Below are 20,702 nucleotides of genomic sequence, written 5' to 3'. Positions count from 1 at the left end.
GTATGTATGCTTTACTTGGATGTCCTTTCATTGGATGTTACCAGAGGACATGCCCTAGCATTCAGAGAGCATAGAAGCTCGAGAAAATGTGGCTCTGCCTACAAGAGGCTCACTTTTCGCTCGTCAAACTTTTGGCTTATTTTCAATGCCTAAAAGTGGAAACTGTATTTCAAGCACCATCAAGAAACAGGGTTATATTACCGAAAGGGGCGAAGGACTAATCATACTTTATTTCCTGCATACATTGCTTTTTACTTATTCTCATCTTCAAGCATCTTCAGTCCCAAGTATGGTGACAGAAGGAAGACTTGCACATGCAAACTAAATAAAAGGTTTTCCTTCCCATGCCTTTAGAAAACAGAATTCCGGCTCTGGAGGTAGCTTCCAATGCATTGCACTTCCAGAAAGCACAGACATGTTTGCCGATAATACTCCGATTTTCCCACTCCTTAAGCCCTGCAATCTCAGTGATGCATAACCAACCGCTTGACCGCCATCCACCTCTGGATGGCTCTATACTGCTTATGCTCAACTCCTCAAAGACAGAGGTTCTCGTTCTACCTGCCTCTGACGCTAACCCCACTCTTTCCTCTCCCATTTGGAACAGAGGGCAGAATGCAGGAAAGGGGCGGAGGCAGTGGGCAGTTAGTTTGTAGGGTGGATGGGATTGGGGGTTAATTCCTTTGCTAGCAGGTGGAGTTTGAGATGTGTTCGAGTTCCACTGAAGAGATGGCCAGGGGAAGGATCAGGGTAGGTTAAAAAAAAAGGGATGTGTTTTGCAAAACTGAAGACTTTGTTCAAGAGGAGCAACTGAGTATGTGGGTAAGACCAAGAAGTAAGCACGCACAATCCAGTTTGCCGAGCACAAAAGTAGAGCTATGCATTTTTGTGGAGTGGTGCGCAAGGTGTGCACAGATTTTTTTAATGGTTAGGAGGTTAAGTTTAGCTGAAGTGGCAGTGGTTGTAAATAACTGGAAGAGTTAAGGTCCCCATCAATGAGGACCTCAAGATTACAAGTCAATCGGGGTGCTGAGGGGGTGAGACAGGGACAAATGGGATTGAGGAGAGTGTGGTTGGTGTTGGAGGCAAGGAGAAACAGGACTTATGTCTTTGAGGAGTTGAGCATGAGCAGTATAGAGCCATCCAAAGGTGGATGGCGCTTAAGTAGTTGGTTATGCATGCAGGAGAGTGACGGAGTGGGAAGATTGGAGTATCATCAGCAAACATGTGATTATAGTTAAAGCCAAAAGAGAAAATAAGTTTGCAGAGGAGGTGGTGTATAGGGTGAAGAGATGTGGGTCTAGGAATAATCTTTCAGCGCACCCACTGGGAGGGGTGTTCGGGAGGAGGTGCTGAAGACCCATGAGATGGAGAGGGAGTGGTCAGAGCTAGGACACATAGTTGAGTACACAGTCATTATAAGGAAGGAAAGCATTTGAAGGCCGGAGGGATGATGCACTGTGATGAATGCAGTCAAAAGGTTTAGAATGGAGGAGAGGCGATAAGAGCATTGGCAAAGTGGATGAGTGCATTATCAGTGGAGTGTTTGGACCAGATTCCAAATTGGAGTGTGTCGACAAGTGAGTGTACCTCGAGTGTTCTATGTTTTGGAAGAATACCCTTTGAGGATATGGTGGTAGGGAAGGAGAGAGTGGGGTCTGGAAATGAGGAGTTGCGGTGGTCAACAGTTGCTTTAATTAGGAGAGTTGTGAATGCAGAGGCTAGAAAGACATCACTTAGAGTGAGTGTGAGGGAGAGGTTGAATAAGGCGGAGAGGTTAGCAGAAGGGACAAGTGCAAGTTCCTTAATTTGTAGGAAATGAGAGATATATAGTGGATAGGATGTACCATATTGGAGGGTAAGTAGGAGGCAATGTCAGAGAGAGAAAAGGAAAGCAAGGGTCTTGGAGGGTGGAGGTATGGCCTGGATGGTCCGTGATAGTTTGCAAGGGTTCAAGCAGCGAAGGGAAACAAGATTAGTGTAATAGGTTTGGCCTGTGCCGAGAGCTGGGGTCAAGGTCAGTAGAAAGTGTTTTTTGTGTCCGTGGTGTAAGCAGCGACACATGATTGCCCTCAGCAATGGGGTGGATGGGGAGATCACTGGTTGGAAGGGCAGGAAGGGGTAAAGGAGCAAGCACGATAGCGGTCATTGAAAGTATCCCAGGCGGCATGCTTAAATGTTAAAACAATGGAGAGTTTAGTTCACAGCAGAGTTTAATTCAGTAAAGGCGAGATCAATGGAATGACCAGGTGGAGGAGCCAGAGTTTGGAGTGAGATGGCTTGGTTGAGGTAGGGGGTTACGGAGTCAGGCTAGAATTTACTTTGGTGATGTATGAGGGAGGGGGATTGGAGAGTCGGGTAGAAACAGAGATATGTTCCGATTGCTGTTATTAGATGGGAACTGGGTCTATACGCTCTGTAGTCTACATATAAATATAATAAGATAAATGTATACTATAAGATCAAGTTAGACCCTGAACCCTCGTTATTCAACAGCCTGGGTAAAGTTTTTAGAAAAGCAGAAGATCTCTCAGTTGTGAATTTTATGGGCTTATGTTAATTTTTTTTAAATGAAGCCTCTATTGTTGAAGAGTGGCGTCATTTAACTGTGAAAAGAAAATTGATGTTTTGGGATAAGTCTGAAACATGGGGAAGCATTTGTAATTGTAACCTATACAAGGAATTTAGTCTTTGATCAGCTGCCTTGAAAAAGCCTGTATCCTATTCGCTCAAATCTCCTCCTTCGAAGTTTAGAACTTTTCCTTTAACGATTTTGTTTTAACTGTTTGCTTACCTTGGAAGTCCTGGGTCCTCGTATAGGTCTGGTATAAGATAACATGACTTGTAGGTTATGTAAGCAACAAAAATTAGAAACCTTGAGACACTTGGTCATTGACTGTCTAGCAAAGGAGCTGCGCCTAAATTTGTTGGGTAGGTACTGAGTCTTTGTGGTCCCGGTTGATGTTGGGGACACGTTGTCCCTTACTATTTTGCTTTAATTAATTTTGTTGACGCATATTTCATTCAAACATTTTACTAATTAACTATTGAGCCTTACTGATTAGTGCAACTGTTTTATTGGTCTTAATCTGGGATGTGTTGACCATATTTGCTCATTTATAGTTCACCTATCTCACCTCATCTATTATTGACATTCTAATGTTATGCATGTAATTTGAATGGATGAATTGTTGTCTCCTTTTTATTTATTCTATGATGTTGACTATTTTGTGTAAGGTTTTATATGTAACCATATCACAATAATGATTTAAAAGAAAATGGAGATGGTGAAGTGAAGGGGAGTGGGGTCAGCAGAGGAGACTAGGGTGGAAGATTGGAATAGGGGATTGAAAGATTTGCTTTGGGATTGGGAGGATATGTAGGTTGACCAGTGAGTTGCAGACTGGAGTCAAGTTGGTGCTTCCTGGCCTTTGACAAATTGAAGAGGTTGAGGTTCCCCATTATGATAGCAGCGACTTGAAGTTGGAGCGATCTGAGCAAGAGTTAGAGAGCAGAGAAGAAGTTGGCCAATAGCATTCATGTTCCAGAATAAACACTATCGGCATGGAAGACGGTGGACAACATTTCATGTCAAAAATCTCACTTAAGGTTCTTTTGGATGGAGCGGATGCTTCCCTCCACAAGTACCAACTCTTCCTAAAGTAATGTTCCCCATCACCCTGATATTCATATATTCCATCTCCCGCTCCCTCTCATGGAGCTAATTTATCTCCACTAAGGTCCCTGCAAATCTGCTCGATTGTCCTTGCAAATCATACAAGCTTGTGGTTATTTGCAATTATGTTCCTTACCAAAGTATAGAGTGAAAATGTGCTGAAGTGCTGCATAACAGGTGTGTAGGCAAAGCGGATGAGGTTCCTTTGCATTATAAGGAAGGAAGGAAATGGAAAACTGTGCCTGTCCATGAAAGCCAAAGAAATGACTGTCAAAGAAATGTATGCTGGATCATACCATAAAGAGGAACAAGGGCTCTCTGCCAAACTCAGTACGGAGGACCCTCTGCACATTACATGCCCCAAATCTCATTAGAAGAAGGGTGAAAAGGTCAGATCCAGCATTTAACTTTCTATATTATGACACAATGTTTTCTCCCCTGTTTGATACATGATTATAAACCTTTGTTAACAAGTTACCTGCCCACGTTAAGCCTTGATTAGGACCCTATAGGTCGAAACACATGTCAGCTGGGGCATATTCGATTGGATTTATACTATGTGCAATGTGAAGTTTTGATCTGAACGCAAGATTGACAATTTTCTCTTTACAGTATTCGTACAAATTAACTACAGTTCATCTCCAAACGTATTTTACGGACTGGATGGCCAAACTGTACATTAAAAGTACACCCCTAAATCTTATGGACAAGTGCAATTTTAATGGTATATATCCAACTTCATGTTTAATGGTTTTTAGGCAGGGGCTGAGCCTAGGTGCACCAGGAACTGCAGCTATCCTATATAATTTCTTTACAACCTAAGCACATCTGTACTCCTGGACAGCCTCTCCTGTAGTACAAGATTTCTAGATGCTTTCACAGACCATAAAGACACCCTGCCTTGCCGGTCAAGATTCAGGAATAATCAAAATCTCAAAGCTGTTTAATGGTATCTTTTAATACCTCAACTTAACTGTCTCTCTAGGCTCACCCTCCTTCCACGGTTCTACCATTAGCATTTATTTATTTAAATTCTTGATAGAGCGCCAAATCACCTGCAGGCCTCACGACGCACAAGAAACAAAATAACAAAGACACAGTCAGAGACAGACGGGAAAGAAAGACTCCAAAAACAGAATGAGAGCAGAGCTAAGGTGCGGTGAAGAGGAAGGTCTTCAGATTATTTTTTAAAGTCAACCAAGGAGCTTGAAGACTTAAGGTAAAGTGGAAGAGTTCAACAAGACTGGGGCAGTAACATCAAACTTGGTTTTACCAAATTTAGGAAGACGAAAACGAGGCTGCCAAAGCCTGGCCTGTTAGACTGATCGGAGAGGTCGTCCTGGGAAGCATCTCTGGATACGTTCCATAAAGGTAACTGGGTGCAATGGCGTTTAGACACTTGAAGGGAAGTAATGATCCTGAAAAAGATCCTGTGCCGGAAAAGCAGCCTGTGTAATTTTTGCCGGGCTTCAGAGATGGAATGCCGCCTTGCCAGACCCAGCACGGCTCGAACTGCACCATTCTGTGTGATCTGCCGAGTGGGCGTGTTGGATAAGGCCGTGCCTGCAAGAAGACTGATGCAATAGTCTAGCCTTCAGTTGATAAGAGCAGAGGCAAGTGTAGACATATTGGTGACGGACAGAAAAGGGTGCAATGAGCAAAGCTGCTTATTGATCAAACCGCATGAGGCTCGAGTTTTGGCCACATGAGATCTCATGGCGAGTTCAGCATCGATGGTGACACTGAGCGTATTTACGCTTTTGGCAACAGGGATGGCAACGTTGGCAATCAGAAATCAGGCATAGTCGGCTGACAAATTCTTGAGCATATGCCTGGAAGCAGCTATGAGGATCTCAGTTTGTCCACGTTCAATGCCATGGAGTTCTGAATCATCCAAGAGTGGATGACAGAGTAGATGGCGGCCATGGTCTTCTGGTCAGCGGGGTAGGAACCCGAGAGCTCAAGGATGACCTGGGTATCATCAGCATAGTTAGTATACAAGACACACAGATCATCAAGCAGCAAGAGAAGTGGAAGGATATAAATATTGAAAAGTGTTGGAGATAGGGAAGATCCCTGGGGGACACCCCATGCCAGCGAAGAAGGTTTGGAGGAGTCGTCGTGGATGACAACACAAACATTCTGGGGTCCAAGAAGGAAACCAACCATTGGGTGGTTAACTCAGTGCAGCCAACAAGAAATTGTAGCCTAGAAGCTAAAAGCTTGTGGTCAACCAAATTCAAAGCAGCAGAGAGATCCCGCAACATAAGGAGTGCTAGATGGCTATGATCGATAAGACAGGCCAAATTAGATTTTAAATCGAGCATGGCAGTTTCTGGGCCATGACGGGCACGATATCCCGATTGGCGAGGGCCCAATATAGCATTGTCCTCGATAAATTTGTGTAGCTAAAAAGGTAGGCCACACTCTCCATTACCTTAAGCAAAAAAGGAACATTTGTAATCGGGCGATAGTGCTTGGGCTAAAGCGGATTGAGATTGGCTTTCTTGAGCAGTGGGGTAATCCAAGCTTCCTTAAGGTTGGTAGGTACCTGACCCTCAAGGAAGGACTGATTGATCAGTTTAATCACTTCTGGAGCGATGGTGTCGAGACACTGCACTAGTAACCTAGAGGGGCATGCATCGCCCTTGCATGTGGTTGGGTTCATGTCAAGAATAATGTTGGTTACTTCGGTGACTGTGCAGGGGGTGAAAGCAAAAGAGGGCTTTGGAGTGTGTGTCATATCAGCGACGCCCAACACGGAGGAAGGCAGAGGTGGTAATACAGGTAACACTGGGCTGGGGCTAGGCTGCTTGGGCGCAGCTGGTGTCTTAGGACTCGGCTGTTCCGATACAGGCAACAATATTGGTTCTGATGCCCGGGGTAAAGGGCCCTGCGTGACATTGGTCAGAGATGAGACACTAGCCTACAAATGAGAGGCAATTGTAGTTGAAAAGGCATCATGGATGGTTTGACACCATGTAGAATCTTGTGGGCTGAGAATTAATCTGAGTATTAGAATTAAAGTCCCGTAAAATTGAGAAAAGCTCCTTAGGCCTAGATTTTGCTTGGCCAATGTGATTGTTATAGTAAGCAGATTTTGCCAGAATGACGGCGGTTTTAAACTTTTTTACAGCACGTTTGTATTCAGCTAACAATTCTGAAGACATTTGTTACCTCCAGGCACGCTCTGCAGCTTGCCTACGGTGCCCAAGGGTGAGAATGTCGTCATTGAACCAATGCTTTGTAAGTGTGTCAGGCTTAATATGCCTGGTGATGATAGGAGCAAGATCCTCAATGATTGAGTCAAGTGTACTTTTCATGTGCGCTCAAATATCAGCTGAGCTATTGAGGTTCTGCATATTACCTAATCGATGTTCGAGCTCCTGAGACAATCGATGAGGAGTACGTTTTTTAAAGGAACGAGCCGTGAGAGAAAGTCTGGGTCTAACATCAACTCTTGGGCACAAAGCAGGCAACGTGATCAAAAAAGTTAGAAGATAGTGATCAGACCAAGGACATAAAGTGCTGACTGGGGAAGAGGCAGAGACTGCATGCAGCAACACCCGGTCAAGGATAGCATCCAGAAGAACAAGTTACTTACCAACTGTAACGTTCTTACGATTGGATGTTCCTCTCACGTATTCCTCATCTTAAATATTCTTACCGTGAGCTTTGCTGCTTTGTAACAAAATTCTACACCAGAAGGCGCTGTGCTCGATGTCGTGGCGTCGATGTCCCTCGAGGGCTGCCGTAGAGCATCAACGTCATCTGCAGTACAAAAAGCTTGAGCTGCGCCCGCTGGCTTCAGTTCTGTTTTTTCAATATCCTCAACTGAGGAGTTGATAAAGGCGCACCCTTAGACTGTAAGCTCTCAAGGAACATTGAGTGTAGAATATATAAACTGTTCGGTGGGTAGGTTGGGAGGGTCGATTAGGAATACGTGGGAGGAACATCCAATCGAAAGAACGTTACATTTGGTAAGTAACTTGTTCTTCGAATGGATTATGTCCTCCCATGCATTACTCATCTTAGACAGACTCCCAAAGCAGTGAACTTTTGGAGGAGGGAGTACCAATTAATTCTACTCATGGACCGTATGTAGAACAGCCTTAGCAAAAATACCTCCTTGGGATGAGGTTGAATCTAAACAATAGTGTTTCACAAAAGTGTGCATTGACGACCATGTGGCTGCTGTACAAATATCTTGCACTGGGACACCCCTCTGAAGAGCCGTTGAAGTCGCCATGCCCCTAGTAGAATGAGCCATCAGCCCATATGGAGGTTCTTTACCTGCCAGCCTGTAGCATGCTCCACTTCCTAAAATGATCCATCTGGATAAGGTCCGTTTTGTTACTGCTAGGCCCAATTTGTGGCCGATATTACAATGAAAAGTTGGTCACTTTGTCGAAATTTTGCCAGTCTAGAAATATAAAAGTTAAGAGCCATTTTTAGGTCCAGCCTGTGGAGCCTTTCTTCCTCCTTACTTGCATGAGGGGGAGGATAGAAAGATGGCAATGTGATCTTTTGAGACAAGTGAAAGTCAGAGACTATTTTTGGTAGAAATGAAGGTTTGACTTTAAGTATAACTTCGTCTTTATGGAAGATGGTGTGAGGAGGCTTACAAGAGAGAGCCTGTAACTCACTCACCCTGCGGGCTGATGTAATAGCCACTAGTAGCACTGTCTTCAAAGTGAGAAGCCTTAGCGGACAAGAATGCAAAGGCTCGAAAGGAATGCGTGTAAGGAATTTTAATACTAAATTTAGATCCCAAACAGGGACTTGAAATGGGACTGGAGGGTACACGTTAGTCAGACCCTTTAAAAACTGCACAATCAATGGAATTTTGAAGTAAGGCACCTCTTCCGGGGAGCGCTTAAAAATAGAAAGCGCAGCTAGGTATCCTTTTATTGTACCAATCTGGAGCCCCAGATTAGCCAAATGTAATAGGAAAGAAAGTACCATAGGTGTACCACATAAAAATTGACCCACCCACATTCTTATCCTTGCACCAGTTACTGAACTTGTTCCAATGACACCGGTACAAGGATTTTGTTGCTGGCCGTCTGGCGGGAAGCAAAATCTCCATTATGTTCTCCGGGAGTCACATCTCAGCCTCTCAAAAACCATGCCTACAGGCCGAGTGTCTTGACCTCTGGATGGAGAACCTAACCTTCCTCTTGTAAGAGAAGATCCTCTATTTGTGGAAGACATATTGGAGGGCAGATGGACATGTCCAGAAGGTCCGGGTACCACGTCCTCCTGGCCCAATCCGGGGCAATGCAATTAGGATAATGGTTTTTGTGAACGTTCTCAACCTCCTGATTACGTGAGTGTAACGCTCACCTGATTCCCGCAGAGGCGCCGGTCTTGACTGGGTGAATGCCGTATCTTCAAAGGTGATGTGTAACACACGGTTGGCTCTTTGGGCTGGACCTCTGTGCACTGTATGTCTAACTCGAAGAGTAAGATGTCTTAGGTAAGTGAACGCCAAGCTCTCCATCTGCCTCGGGCAGGGTGCCGTAACCAGTTTCTTCACTGGATAAGGGTGCAGGCCTCTTGACCTCAGAGTCGTTAACTGCACGAACGGTAAGTTCTGGGCACTTCAAATGTCTTAAAAGTCTTTTGTAATGATATCTCTTGTTTTGCAGGGTTCCGGCGATGGCGGATGGCGGGCTGATGAGAGTTGAGGATCGAACCCGCGTCAGGAATAGAAGCGCCTGGAAGCACGTAAGTAAGCGCTTGTAGCCTGCTTCACGATGCGCACTAACTGTCCCTTTTATCTTGCAGGTACAAGTTCGGAGCTTTAGAGAAGCTGAAGGGTGCTGGAATACCCACTGGATTCGGCGTGGGAAGGAGTAATGGCACGTGAGTAATAAAGTTGCCCAATGTCTTTAAACGCACCTTCTTTTGTCTTTCAGATGCGGGATGCAGTGCCGAAGGCCTCCGGAGCGTGCAAAGAGCTGGTAAGCTTTTGTCTTTCAGATGCCGGAATGCAGTGCGAAGACCTCCGGAGCATGCGAAGAGTAGGTAAGCCTTTGTCTTTCAGATGCCGGAATGCAGCGCGAGGCGTTGGTGACAGCCGATGGACCAGGTAAGAGATGCGCTGCCACTGAAGACCGTAGTGCTAACCTGTTCTTTCTTTGTCTTTACAGGTGCTGCTGAAGACTGGATTCCAGGATGGTAAGCCTTTGTTCCCTTAGGCCCAGGATCAGAAGCAGAAGACACGATGAGCGTTCTGCTGCAGAGAATGCAGAATAACGCAAAGCAAGGTTCATCCATCGGGTGTGGTTTAAATAGCCTCCTGTAGTGCTTAGGTGTCTCCTTCCACAGCCACGCCTAAGAAACGAGTTCCTGCTTTCCAGAAGAGTTCCAGTGTTCTGAACCTAGGGAGTGGCTCCTGCCCCACCCAACAGGAAAAGTAGTCCCAAACAGAAGAGGATCAGGGGTTCAACTGGCAGGTAAGTAAGCAGCATGGTCTGCTGCAGGTAAGTCCACCCAAGCATTATGAGCCCGGCGCTTCCAGCGCTGGGACTGGGCATCTTTATGAGCCTGGTGCCACTGGCGCCAGGACAGGGTCCAAAAGGTCCAATTGGGACTGGCTGGCACTCGGAACCGGGGTTATGGGTCTGCTTCCAAGGGAGTCGGGCAAGTCCTGATCTTTTGGAAGCAGAGATCATGACAGCACCCCCCTCAAGGCCCCTCCCAAACCGGGCTTCTCCGGGGGTTTGGGCTTGTTAGGAAATGTTCAATGAAATCTTTTGATTAGACGAGGCGCGTGGACATATTCTGCAGGTTCCCAGGATCTTTCTTGGGGACCGTAGCCTTTCCAGTCAATCAGGTAAAATAGTTTAGATTTGGAGATCTTGGAATCCAGGATGCTTTTGACTTCAAACTCGAGTTCTCCATCAACTAGAATAGGTTTTGGAGATGTAGTTAGTCGGGTTTGAGGTTGCACGGGTTTTAATAGAGAGACGTGGAAGACCGGATGTATCTTCATGTGAGGGGGCAAGTCCAACTTGACTGCTACTGGATTTACTATGGTAGTGATGGAAATAGGGACCAAGGTATCTTGGGTTGAATGTGCGTGGTCCTTTTAGAGGTAGATATTTGGTGGATAACCAGACTTGATCTCCTACTTGATATTGGGGGGCTTCCTTCCGATGTTGGTCTGCTTGTTTCTTGTATTGTTCTTTAGCCCTTTGAAGGTGAGAAACGGCTTCCTTAAAGGCTTGAGTGATTGTAGAATGCAGGTGGTCTACTGCTGGTGTTCCAAGATCTTGGAGTGGATCCAACTCCGAGGTTCGAGGGTGACTACCGTATAAAAGAAAAAACGGGGTCTTCCCAGTTCCCGAGTGGACAGAGTTATTGTAGGCATATTCGGCTATCCAATGGATATCTTTCCAAGTTTTTTCAGTTTGTTGTAGCATGCAGCGCAAATACTGTTCCAGAGTTTGATTGGTCCTCTCGGTTTGTCCGTCGGTTTGAGGGTGGTGGCTGGTCGAAAGTCTCACATCAATTTGAGCCGACCGACAGCAACTTCGCCAAAAATGAGAAATAAATTGACTACCTCGATCCGAAATTAGAACTGAAGGAAAACCATGCAGTCGGACGATGTTTTCGATAAATTCTCGGGCCAGAGTTGCTGCTGTTGGTAAGCCTTTGAGTGGAATGAAATGCGCCATCTTGGAGAATAGGTCCACGATTACTAGGATCGTATTGTATCCGGAGCATTGAGGTAGATCGGTGATGAAGTCCATAGAAAGCGTATGCCAAGGGCGAGGCGGGATGTCAATAGGGCATAAGAGGCCGGCTGGTTTTTCCTTTTGACTCTTGTTTTGGGCGCATACTACACAGGACATTATAAAGTCTCTGATATCTTTTTTCCAAGACGGCCACCAGAAGTAGCGCTTGATCTTTTCTGAGGTCTTGGTCATACCGGGATGTCCTTCCATTAAAGAATCGTGATAACAAGAGATTACCTTTTTCTGTAAATCTGTGCTGGGCAGGTATAACCGTTCTTGGGAATATAATAGGTTGTCCTTCACCGTAAAGTCCTTTCCCTGCAGATGCCAATTCTGTATGTCTGCTGGAGTTACCAGTAGCCTGGCTTTATCCTTAACTTCCTCTATGGATTGTATGGCGATTACACCTAGAATTCTTTGTTCGGGAATGATAGGTACAGGTTTAGGATTGATCAAATGTTCTTCCACTCCCATCTGAGAAAGGGCATCAGCTTTACCGTTTTTTGTACCAGGTCGATAGGTAATTATGAAGTCAAACTCGGCAAAGAATAGTGCCCAACGGAGTTGCCTAGAGGATTGAGCTTTTGCGGTTTTCAAATATTGCAGGTTTCGGTGATCTGTAATCACAGTAACGGTGTGTCGGGCCCCCAGAAGATAATGCCGCCAAGCCTTAAAGGCGGACTTGATAGCTAGAAGTTCCTTATCAGTAATAGTGTAATTGATTTCAGGAGGCGAGAATTTGCGGGACCAAAATGCCACGGGATGCAACTGATTGGTTACTGGGTCCTTTTGTGATAGAACTGCCCCCATGGCAAGGCTCGAAGCATCAGTTTCAACGATGTAGGGGAGTTCTGGGCGAGGGTGTTTTAAGATCGGTGCAGAGATAAATCTAGTCTTCAAATTCTGGAAAGCTTGTTCCGCCTCAGTAGACCATTCAAAACGTTTGTTTTTCTTTAACAAGGCGGTGATGGGCTGGACTATTCGAGAGAATTCGGGGATAAACCTGCGGTAAAAGTTAGCGAAGCCTAACATGCTTTGAACACCTTTTACGGAGGATGGTGATGGCCATTTGAGAATTGCATCGACCTTCTTTGAATCCATACGCACTCCGCTAGGTGATAATATGAATCCCAAGAATTCAACTTCAGTCACGTTGAAAACACATTTTTCCAATTTAGTGAAAAGTTTGTGTTGACGCAATCTCTCGAGGACCATTTTCACGTGTTTCCGATGTTCAGTTTCCGATGGAGAATAAATGAGGATGTCGTCAATGTAAACACCAACACACACATCTATGAGCTCTCTGAGGACATCGTTCATAAAATATTGAAAGGCGGCCGGGGCATTACAAAGTCCGAAGGGCATGACCTGATATTCAAATAGCCCATACTTGGTGCGGAAGGCCGTCTTCCATTCATCGCCCTCTTTTACTCGTACCAAGTGGTAGGCTCCTCTAAGATCCAGCTTTGTATATATATGCATGCTTTTCTGACTTGGTCCAGGAGTTCAGGGATCAAAGGTAACAGATATCTATTCTTAACGGTGATCTGGTTCAGGGCGCGGTAATCTATACAAGTTCTAAGGTCCCCTTCTTTTTTTGGAACGAAGAACAAAGCTGAGGAAGCAGGGGACTTGGAAGGACGAATAAACCCATTCGCTAGGTATTGATCCAGGTATTGTCGGAGGTGAAGATTCTCAGGCTCGGTGAGGGCGTAAATTCTACTACAAGGAGGAGTAGATCCAGGTATCAGGTCTATCTGGCAGTCATAAAACCTATGGGGAGGTAGAGAGTTAGCCTGATCCTTCCGGAAAACATCTTGGAATTCTAGGTATTCAGGAGGTTACTGAGGAGCCTCCGAGGAAATTGCTGCCAGTGCAACACCAGGTCGAGGGTGACAAGTGGAGACACATTCTGGAAACTGAACCGTTCTTGCTCGCCAATCGATCTGAGGATTGTGCTTCTCTAACCAAGGAATTCCTAGAATAATCTGGAACTGGGGGGCCTTGATCACATCGAACACGATCTTCTCCTTGGTGTCCATCTTGACTTACTAGCGTCACTTCTTGGGTGGTATGCGTTACTGGTCCGGAGGCTATCTCCGTACCATCCACCGTAGTAATGACGTCCTTTACAGCCTTTGGACAAAGAGTCAGATTCATCCTCAAAACCATTTCATGATCCACATAATTGCCGATGGCACCGCTGTCGACGTAAGCTTCAATCGCATGTAATCGATCCGGATGTTCAGGGCTAATGAGGACCATAGGTATCACGAAATGCGAGGTCACGGAACTGATTTTAACGCTCGGCAAGAGGACCTCTATTCTTGTCGGGCGAGGTCGTTTCCCTGCTCAGAGTTTGTGACCCTGGTAACTGCAGCTCCTACTGCCTTCTTGGCTGGTTTCACCGGACAGTCTCGAAGAAAGTGCCCCGAGTTTCCGCAACAGAGGCATAATTGCAGCTGTTTTCTCCTTTCCTGCTCCTTTTGTGTTAGTGGTCCTTTCAGGCCCCCTATTTGCATGGGTTCCCCGGAGTCTACTCCTTTGGTAGGAGTTGGTGGTTTGGAAAATACTCGAGCATCAAACTTGGAACGATCGGCCTTCCTGTTCTGCAGTCTGTGGTCAATTTGAACGACTAAGTCAATATAGTCCGAACAGTCTTGCGGGGGATTCACTACTTGGGCTAACACATCTTTGAGCTCTCCACGTAGACCTCTATAAAACAGCGTAATCCTTTTGTCCTCAGGCCAACGAGTTTCCACTATCAGTCTGTTGAAAGACGCAATATAAGCCAAAAGGTCTTGATTACCCTGTCGCAATGAAAGGAGCTCATTGTCCAAGGCCTGCCCCTGTGAATGTCTTGCAAACAGTTTTTCCATACTGAGCTGAAAAGCTCGAAAATCATGGAGAACCGGATCATCTTTATTAACTAGAGGGATCGACCAGTCTGCCGCATTGCCACTAAGGTACGAAAGCACGAAAGCTACCTTAGCTTGATCAGTTGGAAAGGCTGCTGGCCGGCATAAGAAGTGCAACCGGCACTGATTAATAAATACTGCAAACCTCTTTGGGTCACCAGAAAATCGTTCGGGCGGAGCCAGAGGTACATTCCCAGGTAGGTTGATCTGCACTGGGTTCGTAGAGGATGTTGAAGGAAGATTTGCCCCTGATGCGGGTAACGGAGTTTGTCCGGCTTGTGAATGTAGCAATTGTCTAGCGAGATCGTCTGTTCGCTCCTTGGAAATAATCAGTTCCCTTCTTAGAGCATTCGTTTCCTGACGGGCTGCATGCACTTCTGCTCTTAGTTCCCCAAGTAACTGGGCTAGCTGGTCGGTATCCGAGGTTTCCATAGCGCCTGGGTGGGAGTTTTGCGATTGGCTTTGCGTTCTGTAACGCTCACCTGATTCCCGCAGAGGCGCCGGTCTTGACTGGGTGAATGCCGTATCTTGAAAGGTGATGTGTAACACACAGTTGGCTCTTTGGGCTGGACCTCTGTGCACTGTATGTCTAACTCGAAGAGTAAGATGTCTTAGGTAAGTGAACGCCAAGCTCTCCATCTGCCTCGGGGCAGGGTGCCGTAACCAGTTTCTTCACTGGATAAGGGTGCAGGCCTCTTGACCTCAGAGTCGTTAACTGCACGAACGGTAAATTCTGGGCACTTCAAATGTCTTAAAAGTCTTTTGTAATGATATCTCTTGTTTTGCAGGGTTCCGGCGATGGCGGATGGCGGGCGGATGAGAGTTGAGGATCGAACCCGCGTGAGGAATAGAAGCGCCTGGAAGCACGTAAGTAAGCGCTTGTAGCCTGCTTCACGATGCGCACTAACTGTCCCTTTTATCTTGCAGGTACAAGTTCGGAGCTTTAGAGAAGCTGAAGGGTGCTGGAATACCCACTGGATTCGGCGTGGGAAGGAGTAATGGCACGTGAGTAATAAAGTTGCCCAATGTCTTTAAAACGCACCTTCTTTTGTCTTTCAGATGCGGGATGCAGTGCCGAAGGCATCCGGAGCGTGCGAAGAGCTGGTAAGCTTTTGTCTTTCAGATGCCGGAATGCAGTGCGAAGACCTCCGGAGCATGCGAAGAGTAGGTAAGCCTTTGTCTTTCAGATGCCGGAATGCAGCGCGAGGCGTTGGTGACACCCGATGGACCAGGTAAGAGATGCGCTGCCACTGAAGACCGTAGTGCTAACCTGTTCTTTCGTTGTCTTTACAGGTGCTGCTGAAGACTGGATTCCAGGATGGTAAGCCTTTGTTCCCTTAGGCTAAGGATCAGAAGCAGAAGACACGATGAGCGTTCTGCTGCAGAGAATGCAGAATAACGCAAAGCAAGATTCATCCATCGGGTGTGGTTTAAATAGCCTCCTGTAGTGCTTAGGTGTCTCCTTCCACAGCCACGCCTAAGAAAAGAGTTCATGCTTTCCAGAAGAGTTCCAGTGTTCTGAACCTAGGGAGTGGCTCCTGCCCCACCCAACAGGAAAAGTAGTCCCAAACAGAAGAGGATCAGGGGTTCAACTGGCAGGTAAGTAAGCAGCATGGTCTGCTGCAGGTAAGTCCACCCAAGCATTATGAGCCCGGCGCTTCCAGCGCTGGGACTGGGCATCTTTATGAGCCTGGTGCCACTGGCGCCAGGACAGGGTCCAAAAGGTCCAAATTGGGACTGGCTGGCACTCGGAACCGGGGTTATGGGTCTGCTTCCAAGGGAGTCGGGCAAGTCCTGATCTTTTGGAAGCAGAGATCATGACAGTGAGGAATCACAGGGACTAGAGGAAACGCCTATAGGAGTGGAAATTCCCAGTCCACTACAAATGCGTCCCCTAGAGCTCCTCTTGGATGAAATTCCCTTGAGCAGTACAGTTCGCACTTCCAGTTGACACTGGTCGCAAACAGATCCACTTGCGGGGTTCCCCAAAGGGTGAAGATCTCTTGAAGGACTTCCTGAGCTAGTTCCCACTCGTGGGAGACTGTGCTCTGCTTTCTCAGAACATCTGCTGCTGTGTCCTGCTCTCCGGCTAGGTGAACTGCTGATAGAGAGATACCTTCTTGTATTGCCCAGAACCAGAGCTACATTGCCTCTCTGTACAGTGGTAGTGACCCTACGCCTCCTCTCTTGTTGAGGTAGCACACTGCCACTGTGTTGTCCGTCATAATCAGGACATTCTTTCCCTGTTCAGAGGGCAGAAAGGCCTTCAGTGCTAGTCCGATTGCCTTCAGCTCCAAAAGGTTGATGTGTTGTTTGGACTCCGATGGAGACTAACAACCGCTGATTGTCAGATCGTTGGTGTGAGCTCCCCACCCCGTGAGTGAGGCGTCCGTCACTACTGTTATCTCTGGCCATGGTTGCCAAAAAGATTCTCCCTTGAGAATATTGTTCTTGCAAGCCCACCATAAAAGATCTTGAGCCACTCTAGCCGGAACTTGCAAAAGATCTGACATATTCCTCGAAAATTGGGATCATTGAGTCCTGGGGGCCCATTGAAGGGATCTCATTCTCAATCTGGCCTCTGGCACCAGAGAAAAATGCAGGATGCAATGAGTCCAAGCAACCTCAGAAAATCGAAGGACGGCAGATGCTGGGCATTCTGGAACTTTGTTACCATCTGCAGAATGTGAGGAGCTCTCACCTCGGGAGGCAAAATGCCAGGAATCTGGGGTGGTGGAGGTGAATAAGGTGTCTAAATACATTTCCCAGCAGCCCCTTTGGTGTTTTGTAGTCCTTGCCGTGCGCACGTATGGCCAGCTGTTCTTAATTAGTAACAGCTTATCAAGGGCCAACGGCGCACGGCAGGTGTGGCTTATTGTTTTCATGAGGTGAAGCCATGCCGGAGGTTTGTGCGGTCTTGCGCACGCTCTAATCGGATTCAGGGTTTGTGGTAGCAGCAGCACACGGAGAACTACGCGGAACGAGCGGCAGAGCCCAGTAAGTTTAAGGAGGACGCGCGCCGCCTCGTTTCAGCTCCGCTCTCATCCCGGTGCTGACACTGTGAAAGGGGCTGCCGCCTTGTTCAAATTCCGCTCCCCCACCGGCGTAGACACTGAACGGGGCTCCATCTCAAGGCGTCATCATTCTTTGTCTGGAACGGCTTGCGAGTCTCCCAGATGAGTGCTTTATGAGTTTGTTTGCTCTCGTGAGTTAACGTGGGGCTATGTTTGCATTATGATCTTTTTGAGAGACTTCAAGAGCGTGCCATATGGGCAGAACACTATGATTAATCCATTTCTAAGGAGGCACTAAGGGGGCATGCAGTGCAACCTACAGCTTAGTATTACAGTGTATATGTTTGTTGGAATCCATTCTCTGTGGGAGTCAAATTCACACCTTTGGTCCTACATGTTCTATGAGTGTTTTATGTTGCTTACGCTTGCCCAAAGGGCCATGTGTCATGTTCTTCATATTGGGAATCACATCCCATGAGTTTGTTTCATTGGTGCTTTCATACATGTATTCTATGTCCTGGTAATTACTGCATGTGCCTGTATCAAGGGGCTATTAGAGAGCACAACTACACTAGCTAGGTACTATTTTGGCCTGTATTAAGGGGGTCATATGTTGAGATCTATGTGTGTGTTATGTTTCATGGTACATTATCTACGCATTAGACAGTGTAGGGTTTTCCCCTATCCTATCCATTTTAGGTGTTTCTTAACCCTCTATCCGGTTTCCCTAAACTTCCCCTCCCCGTCCACAACCTCTCCCTAACCCTCTTCCCCCCCATTGGCTGCCACGTGGTATCCTGTGTTTTGAATATCAGGTATCTGTGCCAACCACGGGTGGAGGGTCGACTTCATTCGGCTTCTGTGGTTCGGGGGAGAGTGTCGACACTTCCTCCCCTATGGTGTTGTTGACACAAAGCTTTCCCCGGGGAAGTATCCAGGACTTCTCCGATGAATTGGAGTCTTTGGAATGGTATCATATGTGACTTCTTGTAATTGAGGGAGAAGCCCAGCCTGTGTAAGAAGTGGCAGGTCATGCTCAGATGTTTCTGGGCCTGTTCGGGTGAACGTGCCCTGATTAACCGATTGTCCAGGAAGGGGTAGACATGAATCCCCCCTCTCCTGAGACTCGCTGCCACTACCGCCATCAGCTTGGTGAAAACTCTCGGGCGGAGGTCAGCCCGAATGGCAGAACTCGAAACTGATAGTGAGAACTGCCAAACGCGAACCTCAGGTACTCTGTGCTTGAGATGGATTGGCACATGAAAGTAAGCATCTTGAACACCCACTGATACCAACCAGTCTTGGAGTTGGAGAGCCTGAAGGATCTGAGAAAGGGTTACCATCTTGAACTTGTCCTTCCTCAAGTTTCTTAAGTCCAAGATGGGTCTCAATCCTCCATCCTTCTTTGGGATGAGAAAGTATAAGGAATACCAACCCTTGTTCCTCTCCGCTACAGGTACATGTTCTATTGCACCTTTCTCTAGCAGTGTTAAAACTTCCTGCAAAAGGAGCAGATCTGGAATCTTGACAGAGTTGTATCCCGGTGGATGGTCCTCAGGCCTTTTCTGAAAAGGAAGGCAGTAACCTTGAGCCACTGTTTCCAGTGCCCAAGCATCCGAAGTAATGTCCCGCCATTCGTTCAGATGCTGAGAGATCCTGCCTCCCACCAGGGTCTTGTGGGTCAAGGCCTTAGAGTGGCTTAGAGGCAGCTGCAGCAGCGGCTGAGGGGACAGTTGCCGCTGCTGGGGCTGATCTAGCACCTTTTCCTCGTCCACCCCGAGGAACTTTTCTTTTGCCTCTTTGACTAGCCTGTCCTCTTCCAATTGAGGAATAAAAACAAAAAGGGACGACCCGTCCAGGAAGAGGAGCCCGTGTACAAGTGTTGCTGAGGTTGACTTATGGAGGCGCTAAGTGATTTAGCTGCCGCCTTAGAGGTCTGCAGCTTCTCCAAACTTTCATCCGCCTTGCAGCCAAACAACCTCAAGCTGTCAAATGGCATATGGAGAAGTCTGGCCTGCACATCCGGTGCAAAGCCCGCCTTTCTCAGCCACGCAAACCTGTGTAGCACTGTGCTAGAAACCATGGACCTGCTGATGCTGTCAGCAGTGTCCAGTCCAGACTGGAGGCATTCCCCCATAGCCTCCTTTCCATCTTTTACAATTGAGAGGAAGCCGTCCCGTTCCTCGCCCTCAGGAATGTGTTCAGCCGCCGCATTAATACAATCCTGCATGGGGTATGTAAACCTTGCAAGGGTGCAAGTCACATTTGTTGACTTTAAAGCCATACTGCTCGAAGAAAAAATCTTGCGAGACCAGGCATCAATTCTCTTATCATCCCTATCTGGGGAATAGAGGGGTATGTCGATTGTCTGGTGGGTTTAGCTGTCTGGACTACTAAGCTTTCAGGTGTAGGATGCTTAGTTAAATAGTCAGGATCTGAGGATGAGGGTCTATATTTCCTAGCAAAATTTCTGTTTACCGCCGGTCCAGATTCTGGGGTTTCCCATCCAGCCATAACCCTCCTCTGAAGTGCTGTATGAAAAGGAAAAACAGGATCTTTTTGGAGGATCGTGACTGAGAATGTCAGTCAAGTCATCCTGTTCGTAGGTGGGTACATTTCCGTTCCATCCCATGAATTCCACCACCCTATTCATAATATTTCTATATGCTGAATCAGCATGATCAGCTGGGTCAGGTTTGTCGGATTCTAATTCAGATGAAGTGTCTATGCCACTAGCTGTTTGGAGACAGTCATATAGGTCAGACATTTTGGACTGAGGGTCAATTAGTTCCTCAGGAACATTCTTTGTACCATATCTCACCCCAAAAGGGGAAGTCTCCTCCTCCGAGGATGGTTCTTCCTCATAAATAGGGGCCATAGACTTTAAAAAGTATTTTCTTGGTACAGGGTTATACATTTTACTCGTAGTTTGTGAGGGTTTATCCTCAGAGATTGCTCTTTTTATGTGGTATCAGAGGTTTTTCTCGACAACACCCTCAACAATTTTTTGGCGGATTTAGTGAGTCTAGCCTCCGATCTTCCTCCGTCATCTGTAGAATGAGCTGGGGCATGGTCTACACGCGATTTCTTCGAGGGGGTCGGGCCGCATTCTCGAAGATTTGCATCATTGAGGCTCTAAAAGCCTCCCATTTTCTAGGGGAATCATGCTTAGATGGACAAGTGATAACCCTTGTATCAGAAGGTTAAGAAAGAGATCAGTGTCGTCTCTTCCTCTCCTTCTTCGAAGAAGAAGAATTTCCTGACCGACTGCTCGAGCTACACATCTTCGACTTATGCCGGAACTCTTCCCTAGACTTAATTTTTCTTCGAAGGGGCCGTTGAAGATTCC

General features: G+C 46.7%; 1 protein-coding gene across 2 annotated transcripts in view; it reads right to left on the bottom strand.

The window, feature by feature from the left end:
- The window catches only part of PMVK (phosphomevalonate kinase), a 96,036-nt gene that overhangs the window by 30,742 nt on the left and 44,592 nt on the right, over nt 1–20,702 (bottom strand). The gene's annotated exons all lie outside the window — the stretch shown is intronic.

The sequence above is a fragment of the Ambystoma mexicanum genome, chromosome 1p (assembly GCF_040938575.1).
Source record: "Ambystoma mexicanum isolate Mex_15411 chromosome 1p, UKY_AmexF1_1, whole genome shotgun sequence".
In the NCBI taxonomy this organism is placed as follows: Eukaryota; Metazoa; Chordata; class Amphibia; order Caudata; family Ambystomatidae; genus Ambystoma; species Ambystoma mexicanum.
This window is presented reverse-complemented; position numbering and strand designations above follow the sequence as displayed.